The following is a 17,820-nucleotide window of genomic DNA, read 5'->3' on the forward strand; positions in this document are numbered from 1 at the left end:
GCATGAATAGGCCATACTGTGAATAAATAACATAACTGGTTCCAATTTAAATAATGGATTGAATTGATATCTGAAAATATATAGGATATCTTATATTGATACACAATCATTCATTCCAACCAGTTATACATCTAACGGTAATATTAGGGTTATGGTTTACCATGAAGGGTGTGCGAGTTTTGCTTCAAAAGTGATTATGGAAATCCAAAATAATGGGTTTGGAAAGAAGTCTCATGAAAAGACCAGTCAAGAAACATGGAGGAATACATGTGTTCTGAAGCAAGAAGTGATTGAAAGTGAACCAAATCCCTAGAAATTTGTGAACTTGAGGATGAAATATATATCCTATGATGTGCATCAACTGAAGAAATAGTAATGTACCTGTGTTGAATAAAAATGAACATCAAAATACACATCATGTCCCATAGGAATCTACTTGCATTGATGTGAAACAGGGTCAGTTACTGTAGAAATATCAGGATTTCTATGCACCATTCACTGAACGTAGTTTTCAGTACTAGGAAACAAATATGTATTTCAGGTGGATGAATATTTCTGAGAATAATCTTGTGAAAAGTTGATTATAAATCCACATACATGAACATGAATTTAGGGAGTGTAAAATAAGACACATATATTTTATATTTTGAAAAATCTGGAGAATGCGTGTGTGTGTGTGTGTGTGTGTGTATATATATATATATATATATATATATATATATATATATATATACACACACATACAAAACACACACACAGACATTAAAAAGTAGAAACATGTATGCCAATCGAAATTCATGATGAAATATATATCATCCACAGATCCAAAGATCCAAAAATGTTTTCTTTTTACTGAACATGGACTTATGTATCATGTTGTTCAAGTAGGAAACTCACCCGAAGGTTGAATTTTCAGTTCCAACAGCGTTTAGGAGGTGTGAAATCTTCTCACAATTTGTATCTGCCAAGTCAGCCACCTCACAAGAATGTACAGGAAACCAGGTAGGATTCTATATGTGCATGTAAAAATACATGTGCTGAATACGCTACAGAGAAAGGGAGACAGGAATTCACATATTTCTTAACTTTAAAAACACATGGAGAACTATTTCTATTAAATTGGACTAGATTTATAACACCTACCCTTTGTATTGCAAAAGGCAAGTCCAACTGTACACCATGCCTCCTCTGAACTGCTTGTATTTCTATTCTGTTTGGGTTATTTTTCTCCATCATATTAGGATTCATAGTCAGAGTCTTGTAGGGTATGGGTTAGTGTCAGGGATTCAGTATTTCGAATGGAAAATAGGAAAATGAATCCAATGTGTATGCAAATATGTGCTACCCAAAAATCTTCCCACTCTCATCCAGAACAATGCCTTGACATTACCTCTGCCCCAAGAAACATGCAGTTCGAGGAAAAGAGTTAGAAATTATGTGAATATATATGTGGAATGGAAAATTCTCAGGAGTTCACAACCTTGGAGGTGGTAGAGGAGTTCCATAAGTAAGGGACAGGGTAAACACTCCCCAGACATGGAGCTCTCTGCTGGCCTAAAGACTTCTTGAGAAACTGCCTCTGAGGTTGGGCACTTGAAATATATGTTGTCAGGAGCTTTAGCTTCCTTTGTAGTGAGACCATCAAAGCTGGGTCTGCGTCTGTGTGACCTGGAGGACATGGTTTCTGATTTTCCAATGAACATGAGGCAGAAGTGCTGAATTCTCTCTTTGTAGGTAAACTGTGGCCACTGGGGGCTAAGTGTCTCCCTGTGTGGACTGTGAAACCATTTGGTCATCCTCCACTTTTCCTGGTGTTTCTTGCTGCTGCACTGGGAGTTTGGACTTTGCTTTGGGAAATAGAAGGAGTTCAACTGGGACACAGTGCTGGAGGGAGTTCTGTCACGTGTGGTGCGAAAGGGTCCCAGGAGAAAGCACCAACCAGGCTTCTATCCCACAGAGCTTGCCTTCTTGACCATATCAACCTGATTCTGAACATTGCCCTGAAACCTCTCCATATAACACGATGCCTTTACATATAAGGGTCTGCTGGCTGCACCATGTCAGTCACAAGCCACTTGGAGGCAGATGGCAGATCCACATGGCCCCACCACAGATGTTTTATCACACACCTGCACACCACAGCTCTAGGCCCGCTACTCAGCAGGCCCCAAATTACTGGCATCTCTGCTCTACACCATTTTCATGCACCCCAGTCAATCAAGGCACTGTCTGGTACACTCATGATCAGCAACAGGACATGCAAAGTCTCTCCAGGGCCGCCTGGTCATGGGAATTTCAAAGATTTTATGGTATTTTCCTAGCGAATTTTAAAGGATGAAGTTGGAGGCACTGTGGGTTTCCATTCATTCAGGAACCATTAAATGGTGAGGAAGCTCATTTCAATGAAAGCTCTGGAGAACTCTCACAAACAAGGCTTCCCAAAGAGTGGCCAAAAGGTCACATGAAACCAGGCCCATTGAGGTCTACAATGTGAGGTCCATGGGTGTTTTGACTCTCAACTATGCCTGCCAGGTCTTTAAGAATAAAATCATGTGATATCCTGGCTGAGATTCCCAGGGCTCTGTGGAAAGCCACCCTGGGCCAAGATCTCAGTTTCCAAGGGCGACCCTCATGCCTGGCCTCCTAAAATCCCAGCACAATTCATGGCAATACTTCTCTGAGTTCAGTTCCAGAACTCAGTCTCCAAGGGGAATCACACCAGAGTTCAAGCCCAGGTGGACCCAGTCATCTCTTCCACCGCCACACAAATGACCACAATTCAAACCAAAACACTGCCACATGGCCCTCATCATCTTCCATGTAGATACTCCTCATAACCTCTGGATGGAGTTTTCCATGAGGGGCGCAGCCCAAGACAGTGTCCACAATAAGCTCCCTTGCCCCTCATTTGCCTGATGTCAGGGTGGCCTGGACACCCTTCCTGTGAACCAGGAGTGATCAAATAGGCCTGCCGTTAATACTGCTCCCCTTCTCCACTTTGAGGCCTGCTGACTGTCGGGTATAGATTCTTTGTGTGAACTGGAGTCATGAGAAAACCCAGGCACCTAAAGGCTAGCCTCTGCAGGGCTTTGAAGAACTCATTTGAACCAAAGGATCCCTATTCTCACTTGATGGAGGTCAGGAACCTTACAGAGGAAGGCGAGAGACTTCATGCACAATGACTGCTTTTTTGCCATTTTGGCTTTGGATGCACACGTGGGATCTTTCTTGAGATCCATCAGGTGCTGACAATCTAAGCCACAGCCTCACACAGGGCCAAGAGGCTGATTGAGACACATCCCTTTGCAAAGCAATTAAGCAAAGAGCCACAGGTGATGCCCATTCCTTTCCATTTGAAAACTGTTTTCTTCAGGCTTCACAAAGGGGTGCCCTGAGGCAAAGACCTTCCTGACATTCAGGGCAACAGAACAATAGGTAAGCAAAAGGCCCAAAGCAGGGTTTCTCCACTGAGACTTTACTGGTCCCACTGATATCTGAGTTTTCTGACATGCTCACCATTCCTTTCAGCTATCCAGTACATGGCCATGTGCCCAAGCTTGGAGGTGGTACATATCTTGGACACAAAACCATGAGCCTATTCTGGAGTGTGCCCAGAGTTCAGGAAGAAAACTGGAACTTAGGAAGATAGTAGTTGTTGCCCATCGATAAGGCAAGCCGCAGTCCATTCATAAATTGGGCACAATGAATGCTGGGAAGCTTTCTACTAGACCTGACCCATCCATTGATGCATTCTCTTTTCTAATGTCTACAACCACGGACACAGTGGGATACACAGACACACAAACACACGCCTTGTCAAAAGACTTGCTAGAAACAGTCCACTCCAAACCAAACAAACCGCCTTTCCTACCTCTTCTCAGAACATTGAGACAAAACCACAAACGCACACCCGCACCCACAAAGCCACCTCCTTGCCCCAAGGAGGCCTGTGACTACCCGGGGTGTCATCTGACTGGGGGGGTTTCTATATTCCCCCGAAATGGCCTGTCCTGTCTCAGATCTGGCCTCCTTGGCCAACTCTGTGAAGTTGTCAGGAGCCAGCGGTGAGCCACTACCTGCTTTCTCAGGGAAGGCCCCTCTTCAGAGCTTTTCTGGCCATCCTCACATCTGTAGGTACCAAGAAAGACTGACTCTGTCCTTGGTAAATCCAAACAAGTGAGCCCACTGGGACTTGGACTGGGACTGCCTCTGGGTGCCTCGCTTCCTGGATCCCAAGTTCAGAGAGTTCCATCACCAAGGAAGTGAGGTCAGGTCACTTCCTTCAGGAACTGAATGAGGTCACTGCCTTGGCAACCACTTTGTCCTAACAGTTGCTTCCAAGGGTCCCATGAGATGGAGGCTGCCCCTGCTTCCTGTGCCACTTTCACAAGTTAGAATGGTATATCAACCATAGGCACCCAGGAAAAGCTCTCCACACAGGCCTGGTTTGGTCCATCTTGTCTACAGTAAGAAGAGAGAGGCTCATTCTGACACATCCCTTCATCCTGACCAGGCTGTTTGCCACGGAAGATGACTTTTGCTCTCTCAGGTCCTTCCTAGCTGCCTACATCGTCTCCAGGGATCATTTCTGCATGGACCTTTGAGGTTCTCAGCAGGTGGAAGATCCCCTACATTCCTGTATTGTAAGACCAACTCTGTCCCTGCTCTTCTGTAAAGTTAGATTGAGGGAACAGTGTATGGTTAGGGTTAAGAACATGTTCGATTTGGGTTAGGAATCATTCTGCTGGATGAAGAATGGTTTTGGGAACCTGTGATACTTATAATAATATATAGGTGAAATATATGTATGAAAACAGAAATATAAGTATGATTTGAAGGCCAGAAGGGCATTGGGCCCTTGATAGGGATACTTAGCTTTGAATTTCATTCTGCACAGATGTCTCAGATAAATGGATATACAATGGCATAGGACCTTGTACCTTGGATGATTGTATGTAGAATAGAACATCCAGTCAAAAGGGGATAGTAGGTACGATTAGGAAGATAGTCAGTCGGTTTAGGAAGAAGAGTGAGTATAAAATTTGGACCAAAAGTTCTTTAGCAATAGGGTGTCGGTTAGAGAGTGAATGTGAATGTCAGCACATGTGAAGAGTCAGTCACAATGATGAACTGGGGAAAATATCTAGGAAAGCAGATAACAATAGAGACATTAGGAAATCAGGCAAAGTATCAAGTGAGTGATAGGATTAGACATTTTCAACAGGGTTGAGGTTGAATATATAATCTTAGGCAGAAACAAATGTGTAGTCACCAATAGGATTGACATTTGAGAGCATTAGGCAACATGGACAAGGATGTTGTTAGTAATCCATGCTCACTTTCCAATTAGGCTTTGGTACAATCATAAGTGTGACATTTGTATTTTGTGTCCAGAATATCACTTTGATAAAATGTATATGTAGATACGGTGACATGAGTATTTCTTCCACCATTTCTGGGAGCAACATGTTGAAGACGTATAAATTAGCATTTGGGGGTACAAATAGGTGTACCCTGGGTCTATGAGTATAGAGATAATGCATGAATAGGCCATACTGTGAATAAATAACATAACTGGTTCCAATTTAAATAATGGATTGAATTGATATCTGAAAATATATAGGATATCTTATATTGATACACAATCATTCATTCCAACCAGTTATACATCTAACGGTAATATTAGGGTTATGGTTTACCATGAAGGGTGTGCGAGTTTTGCTTCAAAAGTGATTATGGAAATCCAAAATAATGGGTTTGGAAAGAAGTCTCATGAAAAGACCAGTCAAGAAACATGGAGGAATACATGTGTTCTGAAGCAAGAAGTGATTGAAAGTGAACCAAATCCCTAGAAATTTGTGAACTTGAGGATGAAATATATATCCTATGATGTGCATCAACTGAAGAAATAGTAATGTACCTGTGTTGAATAAAAATGAACATCAAAATACACATCATGTCCCATAGGAATCTACTTGCATTGATGTGAAACAGGGTCAGTTACTGTAGAAATATCAGGATTTCTATGCACCATTCACTGAACGTAGTTTTCAGTACTAGGAAACAAATATGTATTTCAGGTGGATGAATATTTCTGAGAATAATCTTGTGAAAAGTTGATTATAAATCCACATACATGAACATGAATTTAGGGAGTGTAAAATAAGACACATATATTTTATATTTTGAAAAATCTGGAGAATGCGTGTGTGTGTGTGTGTGTGTGTGTGTATATATATATATATATATATATATATATATATATATATATATATACACACATACAAAACACACACACAGACATTAAAAAGTAGAAACATGTATGCCAATCGAAATTCATGATGAAATATATATCATCCACAGATCCAAAGATCCAAAAATGTTTTCTTTTTACTGAACATGGACTTATGTATCATGTTGTTCAAGTAGGAAACTCACCCGAAGGTTGAATTTTCAGTTCCAACAGCGTTTAGGAGGTGTGAAATCTTCTCACAATTTGTATCTGCCAAGTCAGCCACCTCACAAGAATGTACAGGAAACCAGGTAGGATTCTATATGTGCATGTAAAAATACATGTGCTGAATACGCTACAGAGAAAGGGAGACAGGAATTCACATACTTCTTAACTTTAAAAACACATGGAGAACTATTTCTATTAAATTGGACTAGATTTATAACACCTACCCTTTGTATTGCAAAAGGCAAGTCCAACTGTACACCATGCTTCCTCTGAACTGCTTGTATTTCTATTCTGTTTTGGTTATTTTTCTCCATCATATTAGGATTCATAGTCAGAGTCTTGTAGGGTATGGGTTAGTGTCAGGGATTCAGTATTTCGAATGGAAAATAGGAAAATGAATCCAATGTGTATGCAAATATGTGCTACCCAAAAATCTTCCCCCTCTCATCCAGAACAATGCCTTGACATTACCTCTGCCCCAAGAAACATGCAGTTCGAGGAAAAGAGTTAGAAATTATGTGAATATATATGTGGAATGGAAAATTCTCAGGAGTTCACAACCTTGGAGGTGGTAGAGGAGTTCCATAAGTAAGGGACAGGGTAAACACTCCCCAGACATGGAGCTCTCTGCTGGCCTAAAGACTTCTTGAGAAACTGCCTCTGAGGTTGGGCACTTGAAATATATGTTGTCAGGAGCTTTAGCTTCCTTTGTAGTGAGACCATCAAAGCTGGGTCTGCGTCTGTGTGACCTGGAGGACATGGTTTCTGATTTTCCAATGAACATGAGGCAGAAGTGCTGAATTCTCTCTTTGTAGGTAAACTGTGGCCACTGGGGGCTAAGTGTCTCCCTGTGTGGACTGTGAAGCCATTTGGTCATCCTCCACTTTTCCTGGTGTTTCTTGCTGCTGCACTGGGAGTTTGGACTTTGCTTTGGGAAATAGAAGGAGTTCAACTGGGACACAGTGCTGGAGGGAGTTCTGTCACGTGTGGTGCGAAAGGGTCCTAGGAGAAAGCACCAACCAGGCTTCTATCCCACAGAGCTTGCCTTCTTGACCATATCAACCTGATTCTGAACATTGCCCTGAAACCTCTCCATATAACACGATGCCTTTACATATAAGGGTCTGCTGGCTGCACCATGTCAGTCACAAGCCACTTGGAGGCAGATGGCAGATCCACATGGCCCCACCACAGATGTTTTATCACACACCTGCACACCACAGCTCTAGGCCCGCTACTCAGCAGGCCCCAAATTACTGGCATCTCTGCTCTACACCATTTTCATGCACCCCAGTCAATCAAGGCACTGTCTGGTACACTCATGATCAGCAACAGGACATGCAAAGTCTCTCCAGTGCCGCCTGGTCATGGGAATTTCAAAGATTTTATGGTATTTTCCTAGCCATTTTTAAAGGATGAAGTTGGAGGCACTGTGGGTTTCCATTCATTCAGGAACCATTAAATGGTGAGGAAGCTCAATTCAATGAAAGCTCTGGAGAACTCTCACAAACAAGGCTTCCCAAAGAGTGGCCAAAAGGTCACATGAAACCAGGCCCATTGAGGTCTACAATGTGTGGTCCATGTGTGTTTTGACTCTCAACTATGCCTGCCAGGTCTTTAAGAATAAAATCATGTGATATCCTGGCTGAGATTCCCAGGGCTCTGTGGAAAGCCACCCTGGGCCAAGATCTCAGTTTCCAAGGGCGACCCTCATGCCTGGCCTCCTAAAATCCCAACACAATTCATGGCAATACTTCTCTGAGTTCAGTTCCAGAACTCAGTCTCCAAGGGGAATCACACCAGAGTTCAAGCCCAGGTGGACCCAGTCATCTCTTCCACCGCCACACAAATGACCACAATTCAAACCAAAACACTGCCACATGGCCCTCATCATCTTCCATGTAGATACTCCTCATAACCTCTGGATGGAGTTTTCCATGAGGGGCGCAGCCCAAGACAGTGTCCACAATAAGCTCCCTTGCCCCTCATTTGCCTGATGTCAGGGTGGCCTGGACACCCTTCCTGTGAACCAGGAGTGATCAAATAGGCCTGCCGTTAATACTGCTCCCCTTCTCCACTTTGAGGCCTGCTGACTGTCGGGTATAGATTCTTTGTGTGAACTGGAGTCATGAGAAAACCCAGGCACCTAAAGGCTAGCCTCTGCAGGGCTTTGAAGAACTCATTTGAACCAAAGGATCCCTATTCTCACTTGATGGAGGTCAGGAACCTTACAGAGGAAGGCGAGAGACTTCATGCACAATGACTGCTTTTTTGCCATTTTGGCTTTGGATGCACACATGGGATCTTTCTTGAGATCCATCAGGTGCTGACAATCTAAGCCACAGCCTCACACAGGGCCAAGAGGCTGATTGAGACACATCCCTTTGCAAAGCAATTAAGCAAAGAGCCACAGGTGATGCCCATTCCTTTCCATTTGAAAACTGTTTTCTTCAGGCTTCACAGAGGGGTGCCCTGAGGCAAAGACCTTCCTGACATTCAGGGCAACAGAACAATAGGTAAGCAAAAGGCCCAAAGCAGGGTTTCTCCACTGAGACTTTACTGGTCCCACTGATATCTGAGTTTTCTGACATGCTCACCATTCCTTTCAGCTATCCAGTACATGGCCATGTGCCCAAGCTTGGAGGTGGTACATATCTTGGACACAAAACCATGAGCCTATTCTGGAGTGTGACCAGAGTTCAGGAAGAAAACTGGAACTTAGGAAGATAGTAGTTGTTGCCCATCGATAAGGCAAGCCGCAGTCCATTCATTAATTGGGCACGATGAATGCTGGGAAGCTTTCTACTAGACCTGACCCATCCATTGATGCATTCTCTTTTCTAATGTCTACAACCACGGACACAGTGGGATACACAGACACACAAACACTCGCCTTGTCAAAAGACTTGCTAGAAACAGTCCACTCCAAACCAAACAAACCGCCTTTCCTACCTCTTCTCAGAACATTGAGACAAAACCACAAATGCACACCCGCACCCACAAAGCCACCTCCTTGCCCCAAGGAGGCCTGTGACTACCCGGGGTGTCATCTGACTGGGGGGGTTTCTATATTCCCCCGAAATGGCCTGTCCTGTCTCAGATCTGGCCTCCTTGGCCAACTCTGTGAAGTTGTCAGGAGCCAGCGGTGAGCCACTACCTGCTTTCTCAGGGAAGGCCCCTCTTCAGAGCTTTCCTGGCATCTGGCCATCCTCACATCTGTAGGTACCAAGAAAGACTGACTCTCTCCTTGGTAAATCCAAACAAGTGAGCCCACTGGGACTTGGACTGGGACTGCCTCTGGGTGCCTCGCTTCCTGGATCCCAAGTTCAGAGAGTTCCATCACCAAGGAAGTGAGGTCAGGTCACTTCCTTCAGGAACTGAATGAGGTCACTGCCTTGGCAACCACTTTGTCCTAACAGTTGCTTCCAAGGGTCCCATGAGATGGAGGCTGCCCCTGCTTCCTGTGCCACTTTCACAAGTTAGAATGGTATATCAACCATAGGCACCCAGGAAAAGCTCTCCACACAGGCCTGGTTTGGTCCATCTTGTCTCCAGTAAGAAGAGAGAGGCTCATTCTGACACATCCCTTCATCCTGACCAGGTTGTTTGCCACGGAAGATGACTTTTGCTCTCTCAGGTCCTTCATAGCTGCCTACATCTTCTCCAGGGATCATTTCTGCATGGACCTTTGAGGTTCTCAGCAGGTGGAAGATCCCCTACATTCCTGTATTGTAAGACCAACTCTGTCCCTGCTCTTCTGTAAAGTTAGATTGAGGGAACAGTGTATGGTTAGGGTTAAGAACATGTTCGATTTGGGTTAGGAATCATTCTGCTGGATGAAGAATGGTTTTGGGAACCTGTGATACTTATAATAATATATAGGTGAAATATATGTATGAAAACAGAAATTAAGTATGATTTGAAGGCCAGAAGGGCATTGGGCCCTTGATTGGGATACTTAGCTTTGAATTTCATTCTGCACAGATGTCTCAGATAAATGGATATACAATGGCATAGGACCTTGTACCTTGGATGATTGTATGTAGAATAGAACATCCAGTCAAAAGGGGATAGTAGGTACGATTAGGAAGATAGTCAGTCGGTTTAGGAAGAAGAGTGAGTATAAAATTTGGACCAAAAGTTCTTTAGCAATAGGGTGTCGGTTAGAGAGTGAATGTGAATGTCAGCGCATGTGAAGAGTCAGTCACAATGATGAACTGGGGAAAATATCTAGGAAAGCAGATAACAATAGAGACATTAGGAAATCAGGCAAAGTATCAAGTGAGTGATAGGATTAGACATTTTCAACAGGGTTGAGGTTGAATATATAATCGTAGGCAGAAACAAATGTGTAGTCACCAATAGGATTGACATTTGAGAGCATTAGGCAACATGGACAAGGATGTTGTTAGTAATCCATGCTCACTTTCCAATTAGGCTTTGGTACAATCATAAGTGTGACATTTGTATTTTGTGTCCAGAATATCACTTTGATAAAATGTATATGTAGATACGGTGACATGAGTATTTCTTCCACCATTTCTGGGAGCAACATGTTGAAGACGTATAAATTAGCATTTGGGGGTACAAATAGGTGTACCCTGGGTCTATGAGTATAGAGATAATGCATAAATAGGCCATACTGTGAATAAATAACATAACTGGTTCCAATTTAAATAATGGATTGAATTGATATCTGAAAATATATAGGATATCTTATATTGATACACAATCATTCATTCCAACCAGTTATACATCTAATGGTAATATTAGGGTTATGGTTTACCCTGAAGGGTGTGCGAGTTTTGCTTCAAAAGTGATTATGGAAATCCAAAATAATGGGTTTGGAAAGAAGTCTCATGAAAAGACCAGTCAAGAAACATGGAGGAATACATGTGTTCTGAAGCAAGAAGTGATTGAAAGTGAAACAAATCCCTAGACATTTGTGAACATGAGGATGAAATATATATCCTATGATGTGCATCAACTGAAGAAATAGTAATGTACCTGTGTTGAATAAAAATGAACATCAAAATACACATCATGTCCCATAGGAATCTACTTGCATTGATGTGAAACAGGGTCAGTTACTGTAGAAATATCAGGATTTCTATGCACCATTCACTGAACGTAGTTTTCAGTACTAGGAAACAAATATGTATTTCAGGTGGATGAATATTTCTGAGAATAATCTTGTGAAAAGTTGATTATAAATCCACATACATGAACATGAATTTAGGGAGTGTAAAATAAGACACATATATTTTATATTTTGAAAAATCTGGAGAATGTGTGTGTGTGTGTGTGTGTGTGTGTATATATATATATATATATATATATATATATATATACACACATACAAAACACACACACAGACATTAAAAAGTAGAAACATGTATGCCAATCGAAATTCATGATGAAATATATATCATCCACAGATCCAAAGATCCAAAAATGTTTTCTTTTTACTGAACATGGACTTATGTATCATGTTGTTCAAGTAGGAAACTCACCCGAAGGTTGAATTTTCAGTTCCAACAGCGTTTAGGAGGTGTGAAATCTTCTCACAATTTGTATCTGCCAAGTCAGCCACCTCACAAGAATGTACAGGAAACCAGGTAGGATTCTATATGTGCATGTAAAAATACATGTGCTGAATACGCTACAGAGAAAGGGAGACAGGAATTCACATACTTCTTAACTTTAAAAACACATGGAGAACTATTTCTATTAAATTGGACTAGATTTATAACACCTACCCTTTGTATTGCAAAAGGCAAGTCCAACTGTACACCATGCCTCCTCTGAACTGCTTGTATTTCTATTCTGTTTGGGTTATTTTTCTCCATCATATTAGGATTCATAGTCTGAGTCTAGTAGGGTATGGGTTAGTGTCAGGGATTCAGTATTTCGAATGGAAAATAGGAAAATGAATCCAATGTGTATGCAAATATGTGCTACCCAAAAATCTTCCCACTCTCATCCAGAACAATGCCTTGACATTACCTCCGCCCCAAGAAACACGCAGTTCGCGGAAAAGAGTTAGAAATTCTGTGAATATATATGTGGAATGGAAAATTCTCAGGAGTTCACAACCTTGGAGGTGGTAGAGGAGTTCCATAAGTAAGGGACAGGGTAAACACTCCCCAGACATGGAGCTCTGCTGGCCTAAAGACTTCTTGAGAAACTGCCTCTGAGGTTGGGCACTTGAAATATATGTTGTCAGGAGCTTTAGCTTCCTTTGTAGTGAGACCATCAAAGCTGGGTCTGCGTCTGTGTGACCTGGAGGACATGGTTTCTGATTTTCCAATGAACATGAGGCAGAAGTGCTGAATTCTCTCTTTGTAGGTAAACTGTGGCCACTGGGGGCTAAGTGTCTCCCTGTGTGGACTGTGAAGCCATTTGGTCATCCTCCACTTTTCCTGGTGTTTCTTGCTGCTGCACTGGGAGTTTGGACTTTGCTTTGGGGAATAGAAGGAGTTCAACTGGGACACAGTGCTGGAGGGAGTTCTGTCACGTGTGGTGCAAAAGGGTCCTAGGAGAATGCACCAACCAGGCTTCTATCCCACAGAGCTTGCCCTCTTGACCATAGCAACCTGATTCTGAACATTGCCCTGAAACCTCTCCATATAACACGATGCCTTTACATATAAGGGTCTGCTGGCTGCACCATGTCAGTCACAAGCCACTTGGAGGCAGATGGCAGATCCACATGGCCCCATCACAGATGTTTTATCACACACCTGCACACCACAGCTCTAGGCCCGCTACTCAGCAGGCCCCAAATTACTGGCATCTCTGCTCTACACCATTTTCATGCACCCCAGTCAATCAAGGCACTGTCTGGTACACTCATGATCAGCAACAGGACATGCAAAGTCTCTCCAGTGCCGCCTGGTCATGGGAATTTCAAAGATTTTATGGTATTTTCCTAGCCATTTTTAAAGGATGAAGTTGGAGGCACTGTGGGTTTCCATTCATTCAGGAACCATTAAATGGTGAGGAAGCTCATTTCAATGAAAGCTCTGGAGAACTCTCACAAACAAGGCTTCCCAAAGAGTGGCCAAAAGGTCACATGAAACCAGGCCCATTGAGGTCTACAATGTGTGGTCCATGTGTGTTTTGACTCTCAACTATGCCTGCCAGGTCTTTAAGAATAAAATCATGTGATATCCTGGCTGAGATTCCCAGGGCTCTGTGGAAAGCCACCCTGGGCCAAGATCTCAGTTTCCAAGGGCGACCCTCATGCCCGGCCTCCTAAAATCCAAACACAATTCATGGCAATACTTCTCTGAGTTCAGTTCCAGAACTCAGTCTCCAAGGGGAATCACACCAGAGTTCAAGCCCAGGTGGACCCAGTCATCTCTTCCACCGCCACACAAATGACCACAATTCAAACCAAAACACTGCCCCATGGCCCTTGAGGATGAAATATATATCCTATGATGTGCATGAACTGAAGGTATAGTAATTGGGCAGGATGAATGCTGGGAAGCTTTCTACTAGACAGGACACATCCCTTGATGCATTCTCTTTTCTAATGTCTACAACCATGGACACAGTGGGATACACAGACTTAGAAACACTTCCCTTGTCAATCGACTTACTAGAAACAGTCCACTCCAAACCAAACAAATTGCCTTTGCTACCTATTCTCAGAACAGGAGGCAAAACTACAAACTCACACCCTGTCATCTCTTCCAACCGCCACACAAATGACCATAATTAAAACCAAAACACTCCCACAATGTTGTGAAAAGTTGATTATAAATCCTCATGCATGAACATGAATGAAGTTAGGGAATGTATAATAAGACACATATATTTCATATTTTGAAAAATCTGTACAGTGTGTGCATATGTGTGTGTATATATAAACAAAACCCACACACAGACATTAAAAAGTAGCAATATATATGCCTATCGAAATTCATCATGAAATATATATTATCCACAGATCCATAAATATACATTTTACTGAACATCGATTTATGTATAGTGTTGTTCATCTAGGAAGCTCACCCATAAGTTGAATTTTCAGTTCCAACTGCGTTCAGGCGGAGTGATCCCTTCTCACAATTTGTATCTCCCAAGATTAAATAGAACACACCCTCAGAAGACTACCAACCAAGAAACGACCAGGACAGGATGGATACACAGCCGAGTTCTACATGACCTTTAAAGAAGAACTAACACAAATATTCTTCTATTTGTTTCAGAAAATAAAAAAAGAGGCAGCACTTGCAAACTCATTCTGAGGCCAATACTACTCTGATTCTAAAATCAGGCAATGATACATCAAAGAAAGAAAACTTCAGACCAATATCTCTATTGAACATAGATGCAAAAATTCTCAATAAAATTCTTGCAAATCGAACACAAAACATATCAAAAAGATCATGCATCACAAATAAGTGGGATTCATCCCAGGGATGCAAGGTTGGTTCAACAGACTGAAATTAATAAATGTAATTCAACAGATCAATAGACTCTAAGATAAGATTCATATGATCATCTCAATAGATGCATAAAAAGCATTTGACAAAATACAGCATCCTTTCATGTTCAAAACACTAGAAAAACTAGGGATAACAGGAACATATCTCAATATTGTAAAGGCTATCTTCACTAAGCCTCAGGCCAACAACATTCTAAATGGAAAAAAAAATTAAAGGCATTCCCTCCAGAAATAGGAACAAGACAGGTATGCCCTCTTTCACCACTTCTATTCAACATAGTTCTTGAAACATAGGCTAAAGCAATTAGAGAGATGAAAGAAATTAAAAGGTTATGTACAGGAAAAGAAAAACTGAAATTAGCAGTATTTGCTGATGACATCATTCTATACCTAGAAGACCCATAAAGCTCCACCACAAAACTTCTAGAATGAGTAAATGGATTCAGTGAAGTAGCAGAGTATAAAATCAACACCCATAAATCAAAGGCATTTCTTTATATCAGTGACCAATCCTCAGAAAGGGATGTGAGGGAAACTGCCCCATTTACAATAGCCTATACAGGGAGGTGGGGAAGAGCCTGAGCCAGAAAAAGAACTTTTGCTATCTCTAAAAAGCACAAAACAAAATGAAATTAAACCTTTATTTCTCACCATGCACAAAACTCAACTCAAAGTGGATCAAGAACCTAGGAATTAAACAAGAGATTCTGTGTCTAACAGAAGAAAATGTAGGCCCTAATATTTATCATGTTGGATTAGGCCTCAATTTCCTTAGTAAGACTACTATGGCACAAGAATTAAAACCAATCAATAAATGGGATGGAATCAAAGTAAAAAAGTTTCTTCTCAGAAAGAAAAAAAACAATTTGTGAGATGAACAGAGAGCCTTCAACCTGGGAGCAAATTTTTGCCCCTCACAGCAGAGAGAGCACTAATCTCTAGGGTATATAAAGAACTCAAAATGCTAAGCACACACAAACACACACACACACAAAATAATAATAATAAATAAAAATAACCCAATCAATAAGGACCTAAACAGACATTTCCCCGAAGAGGATATACAATCGACCAACAAATATATGAAAACATGTTCATCATCTCTAGCACTTAGAGAAATGCAAAAGGTAGTATCATAAGAGACACTGCAGAAATACAAAGGATAATTGGAAATTATTCTGAAAACTTATACTACTCTAAGATATCATATCACTCCAGTCAGAATGGCAGCTATTATGAAGATAAACAACAATAAGTGTTGCTGAAAATGTGCGGGAAAAGGCACACTCATAGATTGCTGCTAGATCTGCAAATTGGTTCAGCCAATATGGAAAGCAGTATGGAGATTCCTTGGAAATCTGGGAACGGAACCACCATTTGAACCAGCCAACCTCTCCTCAGTCTATACTTAAAAGACTTAAAAACAGCATTCTACAGGGACACAGCCACATCAATGTTTATAGCAGCAAAATTCACAATATCTTAACTGTGGAGCCAACCTAGATGCCCTTCAGTGGATGAATAGATAAAAAAATGTGGCAAATATACACAATAGAATTTTACTCAGAAATAAAAGAGAATAAAATCATGGCATTTGCAGGTAAATGGATGGATTTGGAGAAGATAATGTTAATTGAAGTTAGTGAATCTCCCCCCCCAAAAAAAATGCCCAGTGTTTTTTTTTTTTTTTTCTGAAATAAGGAGGTTTACTCACAGTGAAGTAGGGAGGGGGAGCATGGGAGGAATAGATAAATTCTAGATAGGGCACAGGGGTGAGAGGGAAAGGTAGGGGGCAGCGGATTACCAAGGACAGTGGAATGTGATAGACATCATTATCCAAAGTCCATGTATGAAGACACGAATTGGTGTCAACATACGTTATATACAACCAGAGATATAAACAATTGTGCTGTATATGTGTAATAATAATTGTAATGCATTCCATTGTCATTTATTTTTTAAAAAAGCAAGAAAAAAAAGAATGGCAACCAAGAAAACAAATAATGTCAGCTGGGGTTGTATCTCAGCAGTAGTGCTTGCCTAGCTCGTGCAAGGCACTGGGTTCAATCCTGAGCACCCATAAAAATACATAAATAAAATACAGGTATTGGGTGCAACTACAAAAAAAAAAGAAGAAGAAAAAGATAAATAATGTTGCCAAGCATGGTGGCAAATGCCTGTTATCCCAGTGGCTCAGGAGGCTGATGCAGGAGGATCGCAAGTAAAAAGCCAGCTTGAGCAAAAGCAAGGCACTCAACAATGCAGTGAGAACCTATCTCTAAAAAATACAAAATAGGGACGGGGATGTGGTCAAGTTCAATCCCCATTAGACCCCCCCACCCTAACTGCAAATAAAATAATGCCTTAATAGGAACCTATGTGGGTGAAGAAACAAGAATACTCCTCTAACCCTTTGTTATGTGAAAACAACAAATAGATTTTCCTGAGGCATTACAATGACAGGCAATAGATGCAGTACATGATTCCTTCCACTGGGGAGACATGCTACAATGGGAGTGGTCAGTCAGATGTTTATGGACTTTGGGACATCAAATGCCACCCACCAGCTCTCCTGCAACCACTCTCTCTACACCTCCAATAACTCCAGAAGAGTGCTACCACCACCCATCTTACAACCTGATCAACATTGGAGATCATACCCAGGGGGAGACTGGACACAATATTTTACCCATATGCCCTAGTACACAGGATATAATATCATAATAATCCCCATATATATATTTACAGGGTGGCTACAGACTTTTCTTTTCAGGAGAAAAGGAATAGGAGGTGTCAAAGGTATTCCTAAAGGAAATCATCCCCAGTTTGGCTTCCAAAGATCTCTACAAGGTGACAATGGTCAAGATTTCAGGGCACAATTTACCCAGCGAGTAGCAAAAGC

This window comes from Urocitellus parryii, chromosome 1, assembly GCF_045843805.1.
Source record: "Urocitellus parryii isolate mUroPar1 chromosome 1, mUroPar1.hap1, whole genome shotgun sequence".
Lineage (NCBI taxonomy): Eukaryota > Metazoa > Chordata > Mammalia > Rodentia > Sciuridae > Urocitellus > Urocitellus parryii.